Here is a 19,459-nt window from a genome sequence, read left to right as displayed (position 1 = left end):
TTTACATCACTGTTACAGAAAAAGGAAAGGAAAGACAAACCCCAGTTGGACTGCTTAGTTTTTTGTCAACTTGACATGAGCTAATATCATCTTGGAAGAGCCTCAACTGAGGAAATGCCTCCATCAGATTGACCTACAGGCAAGCCTGTCATGCCTTTTCTTGATTAATGGTTGGTATAGGAGAGCCCAGCCACTGAGGTGGTGCTATCCCTGGGCACTACTGAGGGTGATCCTGGGTTATACAGGGAAGCAAGCTGAAAGAGCCATGGGCATCCAGCCAGTAAGCAATGCTCCTCATTGGTCTCTGCTTCAGTTCCTGCCTCCAGGTTCTGGTCTTGAGTTCCTTCTCTGACTTTACCCTCATGGTGAATGACTTTGTGATGAAATAAACTTCCTGAGTTGCTTTTGGTCATAGTGTTTGCCCCAGCAGTAGAAAGCAAACCAGAAGAACCAAGATTCATGGTGAGGCTCCTAACCATAAGCCCACGTGGCCATCCTTTGTGAGTCTGGTGCTCCAGGTGGGTGACAAAGCAGCAGTTGCATGAGGCCAGGTGGCTTGAACTCTGAGCTCTAACAGTGCACATGAGCATCCGGGACTTTTGTGGCAAGACAGAGAAGGGCGAAATAGAGGCGAGGGCTCCATCACACAACTCCAATCCAAAATTTAAATTGAGCCTTTCTGGTCTTTATGAAACGGTGTTGGTTGACAAAAATGTATTGATACCTTCACTTTGTAGTTGCTACTAGCTTTTAGAAATGTTGGAGGTGCTATGTGAACTCCGTTTCTCTGCTTGTTTCAGGTCTCATATAAGTTTAGACGGGTCTGACACCTACCTCTTGCTACTGCATTGTCATCTGATAAAGACCTTTTATCCGGGGCACCAAAACTTCCCAACCATCTAATCCACACTAAAAAGACAAACAGTAGACAGTGGTTTCCGAGCTAGGCAGAGTGCTGGTGGTATTTCCAAAACTGTGTGAGCACTTACAAGTGTTGGCTTCCTCTTCCGGTCACAATGAACTTTGGATACAGGCTAATAAAAAAAGCCAGGATCATGATGGGACCATCACAGTGGGACATGGGGCCTTGGCTTTCATGGATAGCTATCAAACTACAAAAGTCTGCTACATGGCAGATGCCCGGATTGTGACAGAAAGGAATGAGTGTACAGAGGACTCATGAAGGTTATCAGGTAAAAAGCCCAGGGACTCTTAAAAAAAAAAAAAAACAAGATTCTGAATAACAAATATGTAGCTTAAAGAATCATGGTCCATGATTCATTTTTCAGACAAGAATTCCTCTCAAGACTTAGCTGTTTGTGTTATTTATTTCTCCCTAGTGCCAGGCACTGGACTATTCTGAAGGTAACCTCTTGTCTTTTTTTATTCTTATCCAGAAAAGTCAAAAAGGTGCAGCTTATCCCTGAGGTCCTGAAGCACCATGTCACCTCCTGGGCAGTGCTTCATACTTATCAGGACCCTGGGACAGCTGGTGGATGTGAGGTCATCAAAATGAATCATAGAATAGACATTGATTCTCTTTCTTATGGGTCCAAGGTATTTGAGTTTCAGTTTCTATCGCTGTGATAAAATATCATGATCAAAAGCAACATGGGGAGGAAGGATTTATTTCAGCATACCTGTAGCCATCCCAGTCACTGAGAGGAGCTGGGGCAGGAACTGAGGCAGGGCAGGATCCTGGAGACAGGAACAGATGCAGAGGCCTTAAAGGCACACTGCTTACTGATCTGCTCCTCCTGAGTTTATCAGTCTGTTTTCTTATAGCACCCAGGACCACCTACCCAGGGGTGGCACTGCTCACAGTGAGAAAGCCATACCCACATCTACCACCAATCAAGAAAATGTACCACAGGCTTGCCCACAGACCAATTTGGCGGGGGCATTTTTCTCAGTTGAGAATCTCTCTTCCTAAATGACTCTGGCTTGTATCAAGTTGATATAAATACAGCTAGCTAGTGCGGAGATTTTACAAGGATGCTTCATAAGGTACAAGAACAGATAATATTGCTATTATCTAAAATCAAGTTATCATACTATAAAGATAAGAGCTTAAAAAAAAATGCCTTGGAACAAAAAGAGACCTTGTTGAGCCAAGATACGTCATTGAGTTGACAAGATTTCTAAAGATCAGTGATTTAGTTTAATCCATTTTCTTGGAGCAAATAAGTCTTATCTTTTAAGTTGGCAGGAGGAAGCCTACGGAAGTCATTCCAAAAAGTGCCAGTGTAGGTCCAGGATGAGCTCATAGTGGCAAGTCAAACAGATTCTCATTGTCATCGAATTAAAGACGCAGCATCTGGAGAGCAAGGCTCTAAATTGGATGGCTGTGGTGGCATTGCCAGACTAGCCATGCACGCTCACCCTACCCCCAAGCCTCACTGGTATACTTCAGGTCGCTGTGAGAAATCACTTCCAAATGTCAGCACTCAAACACCCAACAACCTGGGGAAAGATGCTTTAGGATGCTCACTGCGCTGTGTTTCCGACCAGAACGTCGGTTTTATTTACTCTGTGTGTGTCTTGCAGTCACCCCATCCATTCCCTATCCCCTTACTCGCCTGTTTTACACTTTATTCTCTACTCTGCCCTTAATGCTTCCCAGGGAATTCTTCACGTGCTTTCTGGTTGACGTTTCCAGCCTCCCGTTATAGTTCCAAAGCTTCTCAATCTCTGTCCTTCCTGCGCTCTCTGCTCTTCCACATCTGGGTTCTTTGCCACGGTCCCGCTGTGCGCCATGTTTGAAGAGTCCAACACTGGGATCCCCATTCTCAAATGCTTCTGCCCTGTGGATGGGAAAGTCCCAACCAAGAACAAATCCCAAGTCCTGCGTGCATTACCCATTCCTCTGGGCCAGGATGGGACAGTATCTGCCGTAGAGCCACAGGATCCCCACACTGCATCTCAGCCTCATCCTCACAGGGCTTGGACATAGCAGCAGGGGACCGAGATCAATATCTGTTTGTGGGAAAAGTCGTGATGGTGGAATTAATCCCTAGTGACCAGAGCACTGTGGGAAAAGAGAGGCTCCACGAAGCCTCTCAAGAGAGGAAAGAGGAAGTGCTGTCGTTGGGTGGCTGATGGCACGTTAGGGAATCTTAGTACTCAAACTAGACAGTGACAGAACTGTAATGTCCCTGTCCTCATTACTGGTTACAGACACGCCCATCTTTTCTCCCCAGCTTCACCGAACACTCAGTGAAGACACGAGAGAACTTCCACTATGTCAGTTTCCCCTATTTGAAGATAATTAGCATCTACTTATTTATTTAGAGATTAAATATTCACCTGTGTTTGAGAGAGAAGCTGGCCCTATCTCCTCATTATGCCTTCCTACTGCTTCCAAACAAAAGTCTTGGGAACCTGTGGAACTCCACCCCTTGAAAACTATTCCAGGTAGTTGGTATCTTCTTGAGGAGGGACTGGAGGATGGGGTTCGTTGGGCATTCAGTGTGACTGCAAGTGTCTTCTGTTGGACCCGACAAATAATTGGAGGAGATAGGAGACAATCACTAGGCCTTGTGTGCTTTACACGACATGAAAACTTAAAAGGCCCAAATTAATACAACTGAAGAGCATATAAGCCAGAATATTAAGGTTCCAAATCTTTTTACCCAGTGTATGGAGAGATTTACCTTATAGAGAACAAATCATGATCATGGAGGGCAAAGCATCCTGTTCTCTTGAGTTCCTTTGACAAGTGACTGTGGACCTTCTTGAGTAACTCTCTCAATTATGGAAGTGAGGCTGCTAGGTTCTAGGGAACCACAAATGTCTAATGGATGAAATGGGCATGGGAAAGCCAGTGCCACCTCCCCCGGGTCTGAAGATGTATTTTGAAACATATTTTAAAGATTTATTTTATTATTATTATCAATGTGTGTGTGTTTGTGTGTTTTGTGTCTAGGTATGTACACACCTGCACAAGTTCCTTTGGAGGCCAGAAGAGGGTGTCAGATCCCTGGAGCTGAAGTTATAAGCACCTGTGATCTGCTTATTGTTGGTGCTAGGGACCAAACCTGGGTTCTCTGCGAGAGCAGCAAGCACTTTTTACCTATGAAACATTCATTTCTCTAGTTCCTTATCTATTGAATACCTACATGGCCACTTGGTATGCTTTTAAGAAGCCTGGTCAATCACACTCTGCATGAAGAATGTCTGCTGATTGTCATAACAACATCTCTTCAGCACCTCCTATCCTGGGTCATGCCAAAGAGGACTCTAATAGTCCTTCTGAACTTACGTGTATCATGCTACAACAGGCCATCAACATTTGTAGAGGAAGGAAATGGAGCCATCTGTCCATAATGGTGTGTGTGTGGGGGGGCAGTGGATTGTCCCCTGGGGTGCTTCAGCTTTGACACCAAGTGCTACAGTAAAAGAAATGGGACAGTAAACAAACAAAACAAAAGGCAGCTCATCCCCTTCTTCCAGAAAAACTCTGAGAAGCATCCGTGCAAGCCACTTGCTCTGTCTCCAGCGTCTACAAAGGACCCATTATCTATCAGCCTAATGGAACTTGGAATTTACAATCAGCCTGAGGTGAGAAACTGACAAAACACTGTTTATATGACTAGTGGGAGGAAGAGGATCCCCAGTAGTGAAGAGCCTTGGGGAGACTACCTAAACCGGATCCCTGCTTCGAAGCAAGGGGCCTATATTTGCTTTCTCTTTCCTAGCTACCTACCAAAGCCCTGTGATGTCTAGCAGCGGCCTGTCTAACTCGAGGAGTCTCCCACTGAAACCCTACCTGACACATGACACCGCTGGCCTTCTGGTGCCCTCTGTCTCCACAAGATGGCTCACCTGGCCTCCAGCTCCTCAAAGGAAGTCTTCACATCTGTGAGGAGATTCTTGAGATTTGAGCAAATGAGAAGGGGAGATGGGGCCTGTGTGGCCCGCACAAGCAGAGGGATAGGAAGTGTTTCCGGTGTGTTGAAGGCAGTGGGTGAGGAAGAGAAAGGGAGAGATGGGAGCAGGTAATTCATACACGGTGTCTGAGGACTCAGTTTATTTTTAAGTTGCTTCTTATTACATGGTCTCTATTCTTTCAGCTGAATCACTCTTCCAAAGCCAAATCTCACCGGGTTAGACTTCATAAGCATCTCTCTGATGTTTCCAAATACCTACCAACCTCCTCACAGGGCTGGGGTGGGGTGAGAATGTCCTGGTGAAGTGGGACTAGCCTATCCAAAGTGAATAGAGGTCCTGAACCATAGTCGGGACCAAGATGGCAGAGAATTGGAGATACCAGTAATTTCAAGGACTAAAAAAAAAAGAAGACAAGATACAGGAAGTCAGGCAGTGCTGGCACATGCCTTTAATCACAGCACTTGGAAAGCAGAAGCAGGTGGATCTCTGTGAGTTCGAGGCCAGTCTGATGTACTAGAGCTAGTTCTAGGATAGGCTCCAAAGCTACAGAGAAACCCTGTCTCAAAAACAAAACAAAACAAAACAAAACAAAACAAAACCAACGAACAAAAAGACAGAGGAAAGTGGACCTTAAAATTAAAGTGATTATAGCAATTTCTACATTTTTCTTTTTAGATTTTAAGGCTCTAAAACCAAGGATGTCAGTTGGTCCAGCTCCCTGATTTTAGATAGATCAATTATAATTGCTATTTAGCAACAGAGGGGCTGGTGAAATTGGTATAGACATTGCTATAGACATTTATGGCAGCAAAGCCCCAGGCACCGTGGCATGCCTCTTTCACACACAGGTGTCCTGGACCCTGGCTACTGTTGGTATTCCCTGGGAGCCTGGCTCCATACTTATGACAGCAGCCACCTCAGGTGCTGATCTCAGTGGTTAGGACTGTGGTCTGGGCATCCAAACTGTAATATGTCCCGGGGAGGTTCCAAGAAACAGGTAGGAAAAGCCCGTCCCCAGGAGCGTTCAAGGAAAGAGACTGGTAAACACTGCTCCCTCATTTAGAGGCAGGGAGAAGAAAGATGGGGTGCAATACCTCTGTCACAGCCGACACCCCCTTCCGTCATCACTGTATCACCGTCGCGGTGTCCCCTAGCCTGCACGTCTAAAGTCTCAAAACCCTCCATGGCTCCAGGTTCAAGCTTCTTAAATCTTCAGAGTTGCCCAAAATCGATGTTCCCCTCTCCTCAGCGCCTGTGCCAGTTTCTACACCTCATTGAACAGTTCAGGGCTTCCTCAGAACGAAAGCCTGCAAACCGCTGCCTCGCTGCGGACATAGGGTCACACAATCAGCCAAGCACACCTTAGCAAGAGTTACCAGATGCTCAGCAAAAAGTAGGATTGTCTCCACAGCAGTGCTAACAGTCCCTCTCTGGGCCTGCCGCCTCCTCAAGTCTATCCCAGGGGCTGGCTGACCATTGTCATCCCCTCAGTCCTATCCCAGGGAGGCTAGCTGGACACTGCCATCCCCTCAGACGTATCCGAGTATGGCTGCTCACCCAGTTTGCCCAACAGTCTTTCCGAGCAGGCATCTTTGTTTTCTACAACTCCATTCTTTACCTGCGGAAGCTTCACTATTGATTGTGCTGTGTAGGAAACCACCATGTATAGAAGGGACGCTGTGTGCCCAAGCAGCTGAAGCTGGCGTCCCTCCACAGTGAAGGAGCCATGAGTGACTGGCAGGAGAAAAGGGACTTGAAAACTTCCTCTCTGCTTGGCCACGCTTGTCTCCTGGCGTCACCAAGTCAACTTCAGACCGCCGGTCTCCCCACAGAACAAAATCAGGGCAAAGTAAGTAGAACATGGCCGTGGTAGAGCTTTTGTCTCTGTCTTATGTAGTATGTATATACACTCTCATCCGTAGATGCTAGATACAGCTCTGTTCATGCATCTGTGTAGATAGAGATTCTGTGTATACGGAACTATGCTGTGTGTATTGATTGAGTGAGGGCAGGGTGTCCCAGGCGGCTGGAACTGCAGGAAGCTACTTCAACCCCCAGTCTGCTTTGACCAACACTTCCTGCTGTGGTACAGCCGGGCTGTACCCTAGGCCTCTCTAAGGAAAGCAAATCCCAGATAGACCCTTTCAAACCACAGCGAGTCTGTCCTCAAAGGGGGCAAAAGCAAACAATAACCATCATACTGTTAAAGAGGAAAGGCTGGACCTCCTCCACAGGACCCATGAAATGGAATGCTGTGGACCCTTTAAAACGTCTACAGAGGGGACTCAAGCAGTCCTTGTTCTTGTAAAAGCTCCCTGTTTAGTTTCCAGCACCCACACAGTGGCTCACAAGTGTCTGCAACTCGAGTTCCAGAGGATCTGACACCCTCTTCTGACCTCCGTGGGCCCCAGGCGTGCAGGGAAAATGCTCATACACATGAAATAAAGACACATATAAAAATTTAAAGACCTTTTAAAATAATATTTAGTTTAACATATTAAATATAATGAAAGGAGAAAATGTTAATAAAATGATTTGAGTATGTAATTATGGACAAATTTAATAACAGGATGAAATAATAGAAAAAAGATTCCAAAGAAGGATGTCAATCTACAGATGGTATTTCTAAGTGGTAAATGGAGGCCATTTGTTCTTTCTTTCCCCGAAATCTCCATAATAAAAATCATCTGATCTGTTAATAGTCATCAAATGAAGGACATCTAGTTTTAAATCTTTTTAATGTGGCAGTTTGGGAACTGGTAGCGTTTACTCCTACAAGAGGAGATACCATATGGAGAAGCAGGCTCCTTTGATCACCTCCCGACTCCCTATCCACAGAGCAGACAGCGTTTGTCGATCGCCCACTGATCAACACAATCCAGGATGACAGGCCAGGATTGACAGTTGCTTGCTGATCCTTCTCAACTTGTCTTTGAGGCAGAGATAAGGAAACCACAATGCAGAGAAACAGAACTGTTTCAGTCATGAGCTGTGGGGCTTGGGTCAGGAGCTCGTTTTCTCACTCCGGCCCTCCACGAGGCTGTTGACATCGTCAGTGCTCCCCAACTAGAAGACAGCTGGAGATGCAAAACGGGGGTCAGAGAGAACCTGTCCCTTCTGTGGTCACTTCAGGCTCCTGCAGATGCTCCCTTCTAAGGTGGAGGAGTCTGCTGAGCCCTAAGGAATACATCTCATTGTGTTCCTTCCCACTTCTCAAAGGGCTGGACAGTGGCCTTCAGCTCCGGATAAATGGCAGAACTTGAACTGGGGAGTGTCTCTCCTGGAATCCCCAGTCCATAATTGCCAGCCACATGACCCAGGGCTGGAGAACAAGAGGCATCCCACTGTCCCTGCCAGCTGGAAGCCGCTCTGTCCTGCAAGACCAAGGAACATCATCCCTCCCCAGTCATGATACCCCAGGCTTCCCAGCAGCTGCAGCCCACAGAAGCACGGCTCTCCCTTCCAGACATCACAGGCTCACATCTTTATTTTTTCTGGCCCACATTTTGAAGTCTCTCCAGGCTGATGGACTAAACTGGAAATTATAATCCAATTGGCTCTGTCCAAAGAAGATGCCACATAATCACAATCACATTAATAAAACTGGCGAGGGTAAGTAGGAAGAATTTGATGGAGTCGGGGAAGGAGGACACTAACAACTTCCAGAAAACTGCACGGAGTACTTTCTAGAAACAGGTCCCTGGGGAAGCCAGCATCCTCATCTTCTAAACTTCAAGTTGTAGGAACTCCAAATAAATCGTTTTCTTTGGTTTGGTGAGTTTTTCGAGTTTAGATGAAGGGAGAGAAAAAGCCTGGAAATGTCCGCTCAAATCTTTCGCTCTTCGCTGCTCTCCAGGTCTTACTTAAGCACGGGTTTCCAGCTGCGCATGACATAAGTCGCTGAAAACAGGCACATCTCTGCAAGCACAATACAGCGGCAACGTTTGGCAAGTACTTCACGCTGCCAGATGCCTCTACTGTTTCTGCAACTATGTATTCAAGGCACTCCACTGTTTTTTTTTTTTTCCTTCTTGCTGGGAATACTTTCAAAGAAGAACACAATGTTTTGGGTTGCCTGGCCAAAGTTTAGCTGTACTTTTACATCTTTGCCAAACTTCCTGTTTTTAGCAAAACAATTTATTATCTTGCTAGTTCTTTAGGCCTGAGAGGATTTGCAGGCACAAATAACTACTTGGTTTCTGTGTCTTTTCCTAAAAGAAGCTCATTCCTTTTTCCCATAATTATCTCAGAGATGCTGGAACGGGAACGTACTGAACCTTTTGGACGTGCTACCAAGGTGCAGAAAAGGTTTTAATTATTCAAACCTTTACGGTCTGAACTTTAAAGAACTGACAATTATTTTTTTGTGTGTGGGCAAAGAAAATAATTCTTTTCAGGTGCTTTGGCAAGCTCACAGCAGGGCAGCATACGCACGGATACAAGCGAGTTCGGCGTGTGTTTGCCCTGGGGATCCAAGGTTAGATTGAGGAAACTTGATTAATCAGCAGCAATCAAAGAAAACATTCAACCAGACACTGTGTGTGTGTGTGTGTGTGTGTGTGTGTGCAAGCGCGCGCGCGCGTGCAGGTGGACAAGGTCATTCTGTGCAGCACAGCTGGACCTCAAATTCATGATCTTCCTGCCTCAGCTTCCCAAAGGCTGGGTGGGACTACAGGCATGTGACAATGCACCTGGCCCAATCACACACTTTTATGAAAAAATTGTCAGTTCTTTAAAGTTCAGACCATAAAGGCTGTGACAGAGTAGGGTATTGTTGAACTTAGACAGAGCCGACCACAGTTTCTCTTCAGCGTTACTTCCCATTTTTGAGAAGACCAGGAAACTTTCTTTATCATCGCCTGTATGCTTCGCAGATCAGAGAAACCACTATGGAGCTCATATCTTCGGGGTGGAGGAAATGGCAACTAGTCACGAGGTAGGGCAGTGTGGTCTGATAAGAGGGGATGACTACTTTGGGGAGACTACAGGCTGGCAAGCGAAGAATGCCCATTTCTGCCTTTCCAGCCACGAGCTGTTCTTTCCAGTGACATAGGCAGGTGCTCCATTGCCAGCTAGACAGATACAGAAGTGAACAGGAATGTGTATGTCCTGTCTCAGGCCCTTTCTCCCCTCCCCTTCCCTCCTCCTTTTGTTCCTTCCTTCTCCTCTCCCTCCCCATGCTTCTTCAATTGATACTCTGTGATTCATTTGAACAAATGTTGGCCAGGAAACAAAATTTAAGTGAAGCTAGCCATTCCCCAGGCCGCAATGCAATGCACAGAGAATTGAACGGGAAGGCTTTGCTAAGGAACTGACTCCATTCCGGGCCTCTCAGGCAGTGTAGAGCATAAGGCCACAGACCCCCTGACATTTCTGACAGACTTTTCTGAAGGTGAAAATGCGCCTTCCTCACTAACCTTATGGCATGTGGTTTTAAAGAATTATTATTAACATTTCAACATAAACAATGCCAGGGCTAAAAATAGGATCAAAGAAAGTCTGTTTCCATGTGGAGTTGCCAAAGAGCAGAACTACGGTCGGCCAGTACGGGTTTCCTTTGAAGGAGATGTTCCTCTCAGTATTGCTCGCTCAGTAGCCCATTAATAATTCAATAAAGTGACCGTGCTGTGTATGCATGTAGTCATTGTATCCTGCTTGCTGTGCAAATGGCTCAAACATCCCAAAGACCTAAGAACCCCTTCACTAGACTTCTCCCCCAAATGAACACCTACAATGTAATGCTTGAAGCCTAAACTATCAGAATTTTAAGTCTAAGAAATTTCTAAATAGTGTTGCTTATAGGACATGTATGAAGGCCTACCTACAAGAGTGTGGACAGCATATGAAGAAGCACCTACCTCTATCCAAACAACCCCTCCCTCTCTCCAAACAACCATTACCAGTTTATATATCCTTGGGGAAGGATGGATAATCTTGTGTTTAGTGAGTTGACCACATGTTGTCTTGATAGACACCTCTTGTATCCCTGTGTGCTGTTGTAAAGGGAGGCAGGGTTTTCCCGTCCTCACTGCCCAGTCCTGAATAATCACGTGGAAGCTTTTATTAATTACAAAATACTCAGCCAATAGATCAGGCTTATTAATAACTGGGTCTTACATTTAAATCAACCCATTTCTTTTCATCTATGTGATGTCACGTGGTTCACAACTTTACTAGCATCTTGCTTCTTAGGCAGCTCGCTGGCATCTTTCCAACTCTGCCCTTCTTCATCCCAGTCCTCAGTTTGATTGTCCTACCTAACTTTATCCTGCCTTGCTATAGTCCAAACAGCTTTATTATTAACCAATGAGAGTAATACATATTCACAGCCTACGGAAGGATTATCCCACAGCATGCTGTCTTCTGAGTTGATGGCATTTGTCTTGCTTGGTCCTGTGTCCCACCCCAACACCTTATAAAACAAAAAAATATAATAACACCAATAACAAACACTGCCTGGAGATAGAATCCTAGGTTTCTCTCTCTCTTTGCTTCAATTCTCAAGGCTTTAGCTGTGTAGAGGGAGACTGAGACCAGGTGGCCCTTGGGAAGCCACTGTTGATTTCATCTGGAGGTAAGACATTTGGAGGCTTAAGAAACAGTTATTTTTCCCTCATCTTGGGCCTTCATTCATGCTCTTCCATGACGCTCTGCCTACCTCTTCTGAGTAGAGCAGGATAGGGTGGCCCAAGAAGAATCTGAGACCCGAGGACTTTCATGGTCCCTTCACCTTTAGTTTTATGAAGTGTGTAGCACATAGTTCTTGCCTACAGTCACCCAGATGAGCCAAGCACACCAGAAGGTCCCGACCCTACCTAACTGGATGCCTACGGGCCACTGGTTTGCCATCCTACTTTCCCAGCCTGTGATAACTGGTCTTCTAGTCGCAACTTGTAAAAGCTCAGCTTTTGGGTTCTCTATTCAGGCAGTGCTGCCGTCTAGGGGTATAGGAATTAGGGTTATTTTTCTATGCCAAGTGAAGAATTAAAAGGCAGGACAGTCATGTTACTAGAAATCTTGGGGAGTCCCAACGGAGCTATCATGTATTTCCTGGGAAGTCAGAGTCCCCTCTTTGAGGTTCTTAGTCCCATCAATAAGCAAATTTAGAAACAGATGCAAACTGAAGCTGGAAAGAGAAGAACAGACTCAAACGGAAGCTGGAGGGAACCTCAGGGCAGGGAGCTGCAAGTCTCACAGCTGCCAAGAAGGAAGGAAGACACACAAGAGGGAAAGGACGTGGAGAAGTGAAGACCCAAAAGCCACACCATTTGAGATGAGGCCATACAGATATCAAGGCTAGTTACAGAGTTTAAAAGCATAACTCAGCTCTAGCCAGCATGCAAAAGGAAAAGATTAATGAGAAGAAAAATAGCGTTAGACTTTTCTGAATCAGAAGTCAGAAGATGGGCAGACCTAGCCCAGTCTCATGGGGGGCTAGGCTAAGCTCTAGAGACTGCACTAGTGGGCGAGGATTCTGGGAAGGAAAAGCACATTATCTTAAGGGGAAACACCTTCCCAAGGTTAGTTCCTAGCCAGGTTCTTAGCGAGCCCCATTGAATTAACCCTAATGGGACAAAAGGAGGATATGCCTCTACCCAGTGTAGATGCCATTCTTACAGTACCTCCTGCTGTCTTTGTGAGCTTGGCACATGCCGTTGAACATTAATCCCCATCTCTGTCTGTTGTTATGATAGATTTCTTCCTTTGTGAAGTTGAATAGTTTTCCTTCATTTCAGGGAATGCTTTTGGAAAAGTGCTATACTCATGATTTTAGCTTATCTTGGAAAAGGATACACATTAGAACTTGTGAAAAGAACTGAGGGAAAGTTCTGTTAGATCCTCAAGGTGCACAGCCCTCCCAAACACTGGTGTTCAAACATGGTGACCTCACTTTGGCGTTGACTTTCTGCTAAGACTTCTGTACATGGCTTCATTATCTTGGATTTTTGGCCTCATACTGACTTAATCTCTAGCCTTCCTCACTAAAGAGTCAAGCTACTGTCACCAAGTCCCAAATCTCCAGCTCTTTCATCATGTAATCTTCCTGTTATAGCCAACCTCCCGTCTGAGGTTTACTCGGAGCCTACCATAAAATCTATTGCAAATATAAACTCAGGCACGAGCCAGATGGCCCCTGAGTTACTAAGACCCTTATGGTCTTTGCAGCTCCCTTCCAGGAACCCAGAGCAAAGGCCAGACATGTTGTCCAATATGTATCAAGAGCCCGCTCCCATCTCTCTCCATCTCTCAGTCCCCCTCTTACATTTGAATGCCGCTTAGTTGCCCTGGTATTTGTGCTGTGGATATTGTGAAATCCCTTGACACTCTAAAATTCATATTTAAAAAAAAAGAAAGCTGTGAATGTGTGTAAGTTTGATCTGCTAAATTGTGCTGCTTTTGAAATTTAGGCAAAATTGTTGTCTAGGGAAATCATGACCATTCCTTTTTGACCATGGCCCAGCTTTCCTTTGCAAAGTGAATTTGAGTATAGAAATTAAGAAGAAACATTGTGTTGGATAAGTATCTATCAAGACAGGTGTTCCTGACATCATGTTGAAACTCAGGAGAGCATATTCTTTACACTCACCCTCACACCTCTGGAAAGTAGATCATAGGGAAATCAGAGAAAACTGCTCAGAAATCGTTATGGGTGTGGACTGTTGTGTGTACGGCCTTCTTGCAGATTTAGGAATTTACAGTTTAGAAAGATGTATGAGATACAGCTGCTCTGCTAAAATGAGAAGTGAACAGAAAGTCAAAGAAGACAAGCACCACAAAGAGGCGCAAGATAGAAGCAACGATGAAGCAAATATTGGTCCCAGATTTTTGCAAATGAAGATATTCGACTCTTAGTCTTGTTAGTTCAGGTAAAAAGAATCCTTGCTTAAGACTAATGTGACTTAGGAGTGACTGTGACCTGCAGAACGCTATCACTATGATTTAAAATGCTCCACGAATTATTTGTTGTGACGTGCACGATGGTTTCTGGCCTTGTCCAGTGAATGCTGTAGTGGTCCATGAAGCAGAGCCTGACTACAGTAAGTAGTAGTTTTGTATTGTGATAAAGCATCTTTGGAGGGAGCTGTGCTTGCTTTGTTTTATGTGAAAGTCTTCTGTCCCTATCCCTCAGGAGCTGCAGACTGATCTAATATGACTCTGTTGTTTGAAGATCTCGATTCCTAAGCTGTAGTAGCAAGCTGGGACTGGGGCTGATCCCAGCTACCACCAGTAGCTGTTACTACTGAGAAAATGACTAGCTTGTGCCATTTACCTGGCCGTTCTCCTTAAGGTCTGATGCCTACAACCACAGAACACTAAATGACACACCACTGTCCAGATAACTGTGTCCGGGTTCTCCAAAGGAACACAGGGAAAGAATTAATATGCATCACGATTGCATACACATTTATTAGATTGACTCACAAAATAAGGACCGGGGAGGTCAGCATCCACCATCTGCATGCGGGGGAGACCAAGAGCCCACACTGCTCAGTGCACAGCGCTGGACATCTCAGCATTCTCAATCTGATGCGGAAGGCCCAGATGATCCTTGGGAGCTTCTGCTCTTACATCCGTGTGGAAGGCAGAAGAAGCCGAAGCCTAGTTCTGACAGCGGTGCTGATGGCCCCAGCAACAACGGGGGTAGATATACCCACCAGCGAAAACCAACGGCAGGCAAGCAGCTCTGGGTTTCGGCAGAGAGTTCTCTGTCTGAGCTGCCCTGAGAAAGAGCTGTGCACTCTTGGGATGGGTCTTCTCCCTAAAGTATATCCTCCTCCCTATAAGACCCCCACAGCCCAGCCCAGGAACATGGTCTTGGTTGGTTTCAGGTGCCATCAGGTTACCAGTGAAGATTTACCACCATAGTAACTTACATGCAGATGGACTAAGTGATGTGTCTGGACCCCTTATGGGAGTTAGACAAAGTTAATCTTGTTCTTTTCAGCCTTTTTTTATCTCAATAACAGCTAATTGAATAAATAGTTATGGATAGGGACCATTTCTATCCATAAAAAAACCCTCTACTGCAGGGGTTCTCAACCTTCCTAATGCTGTAACCCTTTAATACACTTCTTCATATAGTGATGGCCACCAATCCTAAGATTATTTCATCGCTACTTCATAATTGTAATTTTGCTACTGTTACGAATGGCAATGTAAGTATCTGTTATGCAGGATATATGATATGGGAACCCCAAAGGGGTTGAGATCTCTGCTCCACTGGATGATAACCCCCCACTATTAAAGTTCTTAATAGCCGCTTCTCTTTCCTGTGGTGGACATGGATGCTCTCAGTAAATATTTATTAATATTGCAAAATCTGCTACTTGTCCTGACAATGCCTAATGTCAACTTTGCTAACCCCAACATGTGAGTCATGTTTCGTAGTATTATGATTGTGTGTTGCCTCTCTCTTTGAAAGTTCTAGAATGAAGGATCATGAAATGGGGACTCCGAAATAACTAGAACGGTCCTGAAAGTCCATGAGGCCATTGGACATGTGGGAATTTTTGTTGTTCTAGTAACCATTTCACAAACCGATTCTCCAAAAATGAAAATGAATTTATAAATAGCACCCTGGTTTGCACTTGTAAATATCCATGATAAAATAATCCCAGCATGGTCTCTGACGAGCTCCCTGTGTGTTGTTACAGAACACAGAGCCAGCGAGAGCTGTGCACAAAGGACTCAAACTGGTGCAAACCGGCTTCAGCCCCCATCTGACTCATGTCTGGGCCTAAAGGAGCCAGTGGCATTTTCGGCTGTGGCTTCTAACCTTCTTTCAGAAGGAGCATTTGCAGCCTCCAGGGTGAGTGTAGGCTCTGTAATCAATCAACTCAGTGATGGGCAATAGAAGCCCCTTCCTATCTGAGAATCTTCCTCCGAAACATCCAGGGGAACAGAAGTGATTCATTGCCAGCAGCCTGGATGCAGAAATAGCATTCTTTAGCTCCATTCAAGAGAATGTTTTCATTCAGTGACAAAGTGAACTGCTTTATCTACAAAAAACAAACAAGGGAAAGAAAATCTGGCTGCTTGGTTTTAGCTTGTGTGTGTGTGTGTGTGTGTGTGTGTGTGTGTGTGTGTGTGCATTTAAGAAAGTGACCGCAGCTCAAAGGCAAAGTGTGCTGTCCCTGTGTGGGTGGGGAACTCAGGACTAAAATTTAGACACCCGCTTGTGAACATTGACTCGGTTTCTTACCGGAGATCTGTCTTTGGGATGGTAACCTGGGTTTCAGGGTCTCAGCTCCCCTACAAAGCAGAAACGGCAACAGGGCAAGCGCTTAGGAGGATTCTGGCCCACGGCAAGCTACACAGTTATAACCCCAGGTTGCCCAGCCTAGGCTTCACAGGACCCAGTTGATCTGGTTTCCTTAAATCCAACTTTCCTTAAATGCAGCAACTTTCTGTAACTTTCTATTCACCTCAAGATAGGGCTCTGACGAACGGATACCTGAAGAACCTCAGCCTCGTGGGGTACTTCCGGTGGGCCGGAAGTCGTGATGGCCGCTGCTGATGAGGCACCCTCTGCGTTTGGGGGAAGGAGCACAAGCCTAGATCAGATGCTACAAAAGGGCCCCAGGAGAGGTGGCCAAGAGGCTGGAACTTCTGCTACCAAGGTTCGGCTGAAGGCAGTGAGCTGTCTCTGTTCCCAGCGGGGCTCCTACTGCTTACCCATCTCTCATGACCTAACATGTGTTGCCACCGCTGCCACAGAAAACAATCCCGCCACTGAGACGAGGTCTGCTTTCTTCCTTAAAGCCCTCAGGGTACCCTGCTTCAGCTCCCTGCATTGGGAAGTGTATATCTTGGTTTTGTTTTAATGACCATAAAGTGAATATTACTGCTCAGAAGTGAGGTACAGGAGTGCCAGATAATTTCAAAATAAGTATTCCCCCAGGCAGGGTCCCTCTTACAGTCACCTTTGTAACAACGAGCCCTTTCCGATTTCTGAATGGTCAGTAACATTCTTACCTCATACGGACGCTAGATCCTTCCATAATCATGGGGAAATGATCAGGCTTCCTTCTCCTCCTTACCACTTGCCCAGCTCCTGAGAAAATCTTGATATGACCCCTGTATCAGATCCGTCAAGGAAGCCAGGCCCAGCAAAGCACTCCCAAGAACCCTAGGGAACAGCTTGGCCCCAGGAAGCTGGACCAGGTCTCTCCATCGGCCCCTCCCTGACAATCAGAAGGCTCATACCGGCTCCAGCAGCCAATGAATCCATGCCGATACCTAGGATGCATTAGTGGTTCCACTCAACCAATGTGCGCAAACACCTCCAGGGTACATTAGTTGAAGTGGCTATGGCAGCTGGTGGCTCCTCTTCAGGCATAATTTATCTATTGCACTTTACTTAATGTGCAAAATTAAATTTATGCTGAATCCATGTGTATTACCTACTGTGCATGAGCGGCATGAAATATACCATAAAGAAAGTCGGTGCCGAGCCACGCTCTTAATTGCTAATGGCTTTCAACACACTTCATTGTGGTCTAACCCAACTCAGAATCCACTCTACATGAGAATCTTGCTCATGTCAGGATTGGCTATGCTTATCCTAAAAGGACCTTCAGGGGAAAAGGGGATAAGATAGTGGGTGCTTTTACGTAATTTTTTTCTAGAGTTCTTTATGTCCCAAATTCTGCAGTTTTCCCTAACATAAGTTTGCGGAAAATAATAAGCAAATCAATGAGAAATATTTCCTAAGTATAACATTCAGAACAACCAGGATTCCGTTCCATTTCTGTCTTCCCTGGGTTTCTGTTTCATGCATTAAAACATAGGATTTGAGGTGGCTGGTTTCTGCCCTTACCTGTAAGAAAAGCCTATGTGACCAACCGACATAAACTTCACAAACAAATCTCCCAGAAGGAGTTTTAGGAAATCTGTCTCAATAGGCACTTTCTCACAGTTATGTCTGAACCTGCACAGGGTAGAAATTAATTCAGTTTTGGAAGCTGATTCCAAAAAGGAATTTACTTGAGGAATCAGAAAGACAGAGAGTGAGGGCATGGGCAATGGGGAAACCTAAACACAATTATGTCTCTGCCAACAATAATTATTCAGAGTGTTTTCCATGTTCCTTGTAATTTCAAGTACAGAGAGCGTGTGTGTGTGTGTGTGTGTGTGTGTGTGTGTGTGTGTGTGTGTGTGTGTATGAAAAAGAAGCTATTTGACCTACTATTTGCATTTCTGTTGGAAAGTGCCCGTTTTGGGGAATGCCATTCCCTTTAAAATGACTTTTTAGTTTTCCTCACCTAGAGAACAGAGGGAAACTAAGAAAACCAGTGACCACATTTCTGTTTATATACCATTGCTGTGTAGTTTTAGGGTGGAGAGATTAGCAATACGAACTTAGAAAATATATCAGCTCTTGAAAATACAGAGTTTTTACAAAAAAAAAAAAAGAAAATTTTGTTAGGAAGTAGAGTGGTAATTTTATTTCCTATTCTTTTTTTTTTAAATGAAAATCAAGACATTATTCTTGAAAGATAAAAAAATCTGACATTTGAAATGTTTTGTTCTTTCTGGTGGTTCTGAATTTTGTGTAATTTGTGGCTGAAAAACTAAAGTGTAGATATCAATTTTCTGGCTTTCACGCATAGATGCACACATGTACATACAAATATTCTTTTCTCTATTCTGTTGAATTATAATTACTTGAATAAATATACATGTAGGAATGTATCACTTCTAGCATTTGAATGTATTCTATTGGCTTACTGATTCGTGCTAACACATATGCCTCTAAAGGCAAAGTTCACAGTAACACTGGATCATTCCCTCTTTCTGAAGAAGATGCTTTAGATCACACTCTGCTCAATAGGATAGGAGTCAGACAATCAGTATACATAATCCTCAAAACTGAGACCAGAAACTCAGTGATAGGCACCATGCCAGCATACAGAAAAGATGGCAGATATGTACAAGGTCTAGTTCACAGCTGTGATGGTTTGAATGTGTGCACCCATCACAGGTACAGAAACTGCGCACGTGGTCTCGAAACTTAGGAAGTGTAGAGGCTTGTTCTAAGAGGCCAGGTCTTGATGAGACCACCTTCTGTGTTCCTTTCTTCTCTGTTTCTGGGCCGCCATGAGGGGAGTAGTCTCCATCATTCTACCCAAGCACATAGGAGTCATGTATCCTTAGATGGACCCCCTTTGAAATGGAGAGCCAAGATCAACCCCTCCACCCTTGTTGTTCTCAAGTATTACTGTGGCATGAAAATAACCAGCAAGATGGCAGATCACAGTATCTTAAGGTGGGTTGTAAGGGCTAGAGTTCTGCGTGGTTTTATGAGGTAGGGAGGCTCTACTGGAATTGGAGCAGGGTTTTGGAAAAGGAGTAAAACAGGGACTAAATGAAACCTGGTGGTGAGGGGACTTATGAGCACAGCAGACAGTGGTCTCACTTAGAGAACAATCTAAATTGGCTGTCCTAGAACTAACTGTGTAGACCGGGCTGGCCTAGAACTCACATAGATCCCCCTGCCTCTGTCTCCAGAGTGCTGGGATTAAAGACAAAGAATTCCTAACATACAGACTTGTCCTCTAGCACAGGC

The sequence above is a fragment of the Microtus ochrogaster genome, unplaced genomic scaffold (assembly GCF_000317375.1).
Source record: "Microtus ochrogaster isolate Prairie Vole_2 unplaced genomic scaffold, MicOch1.0 UNK9, whole genome shotgun sequence".
NCBI lineage: Eukaryota > Metazoa > Chordata > Mammalia > Rodentia > Cricetidae > Microtus > Microtus ochrogaster.
This window is presented reverse-complemented; position numbering follows the sequence as displayed.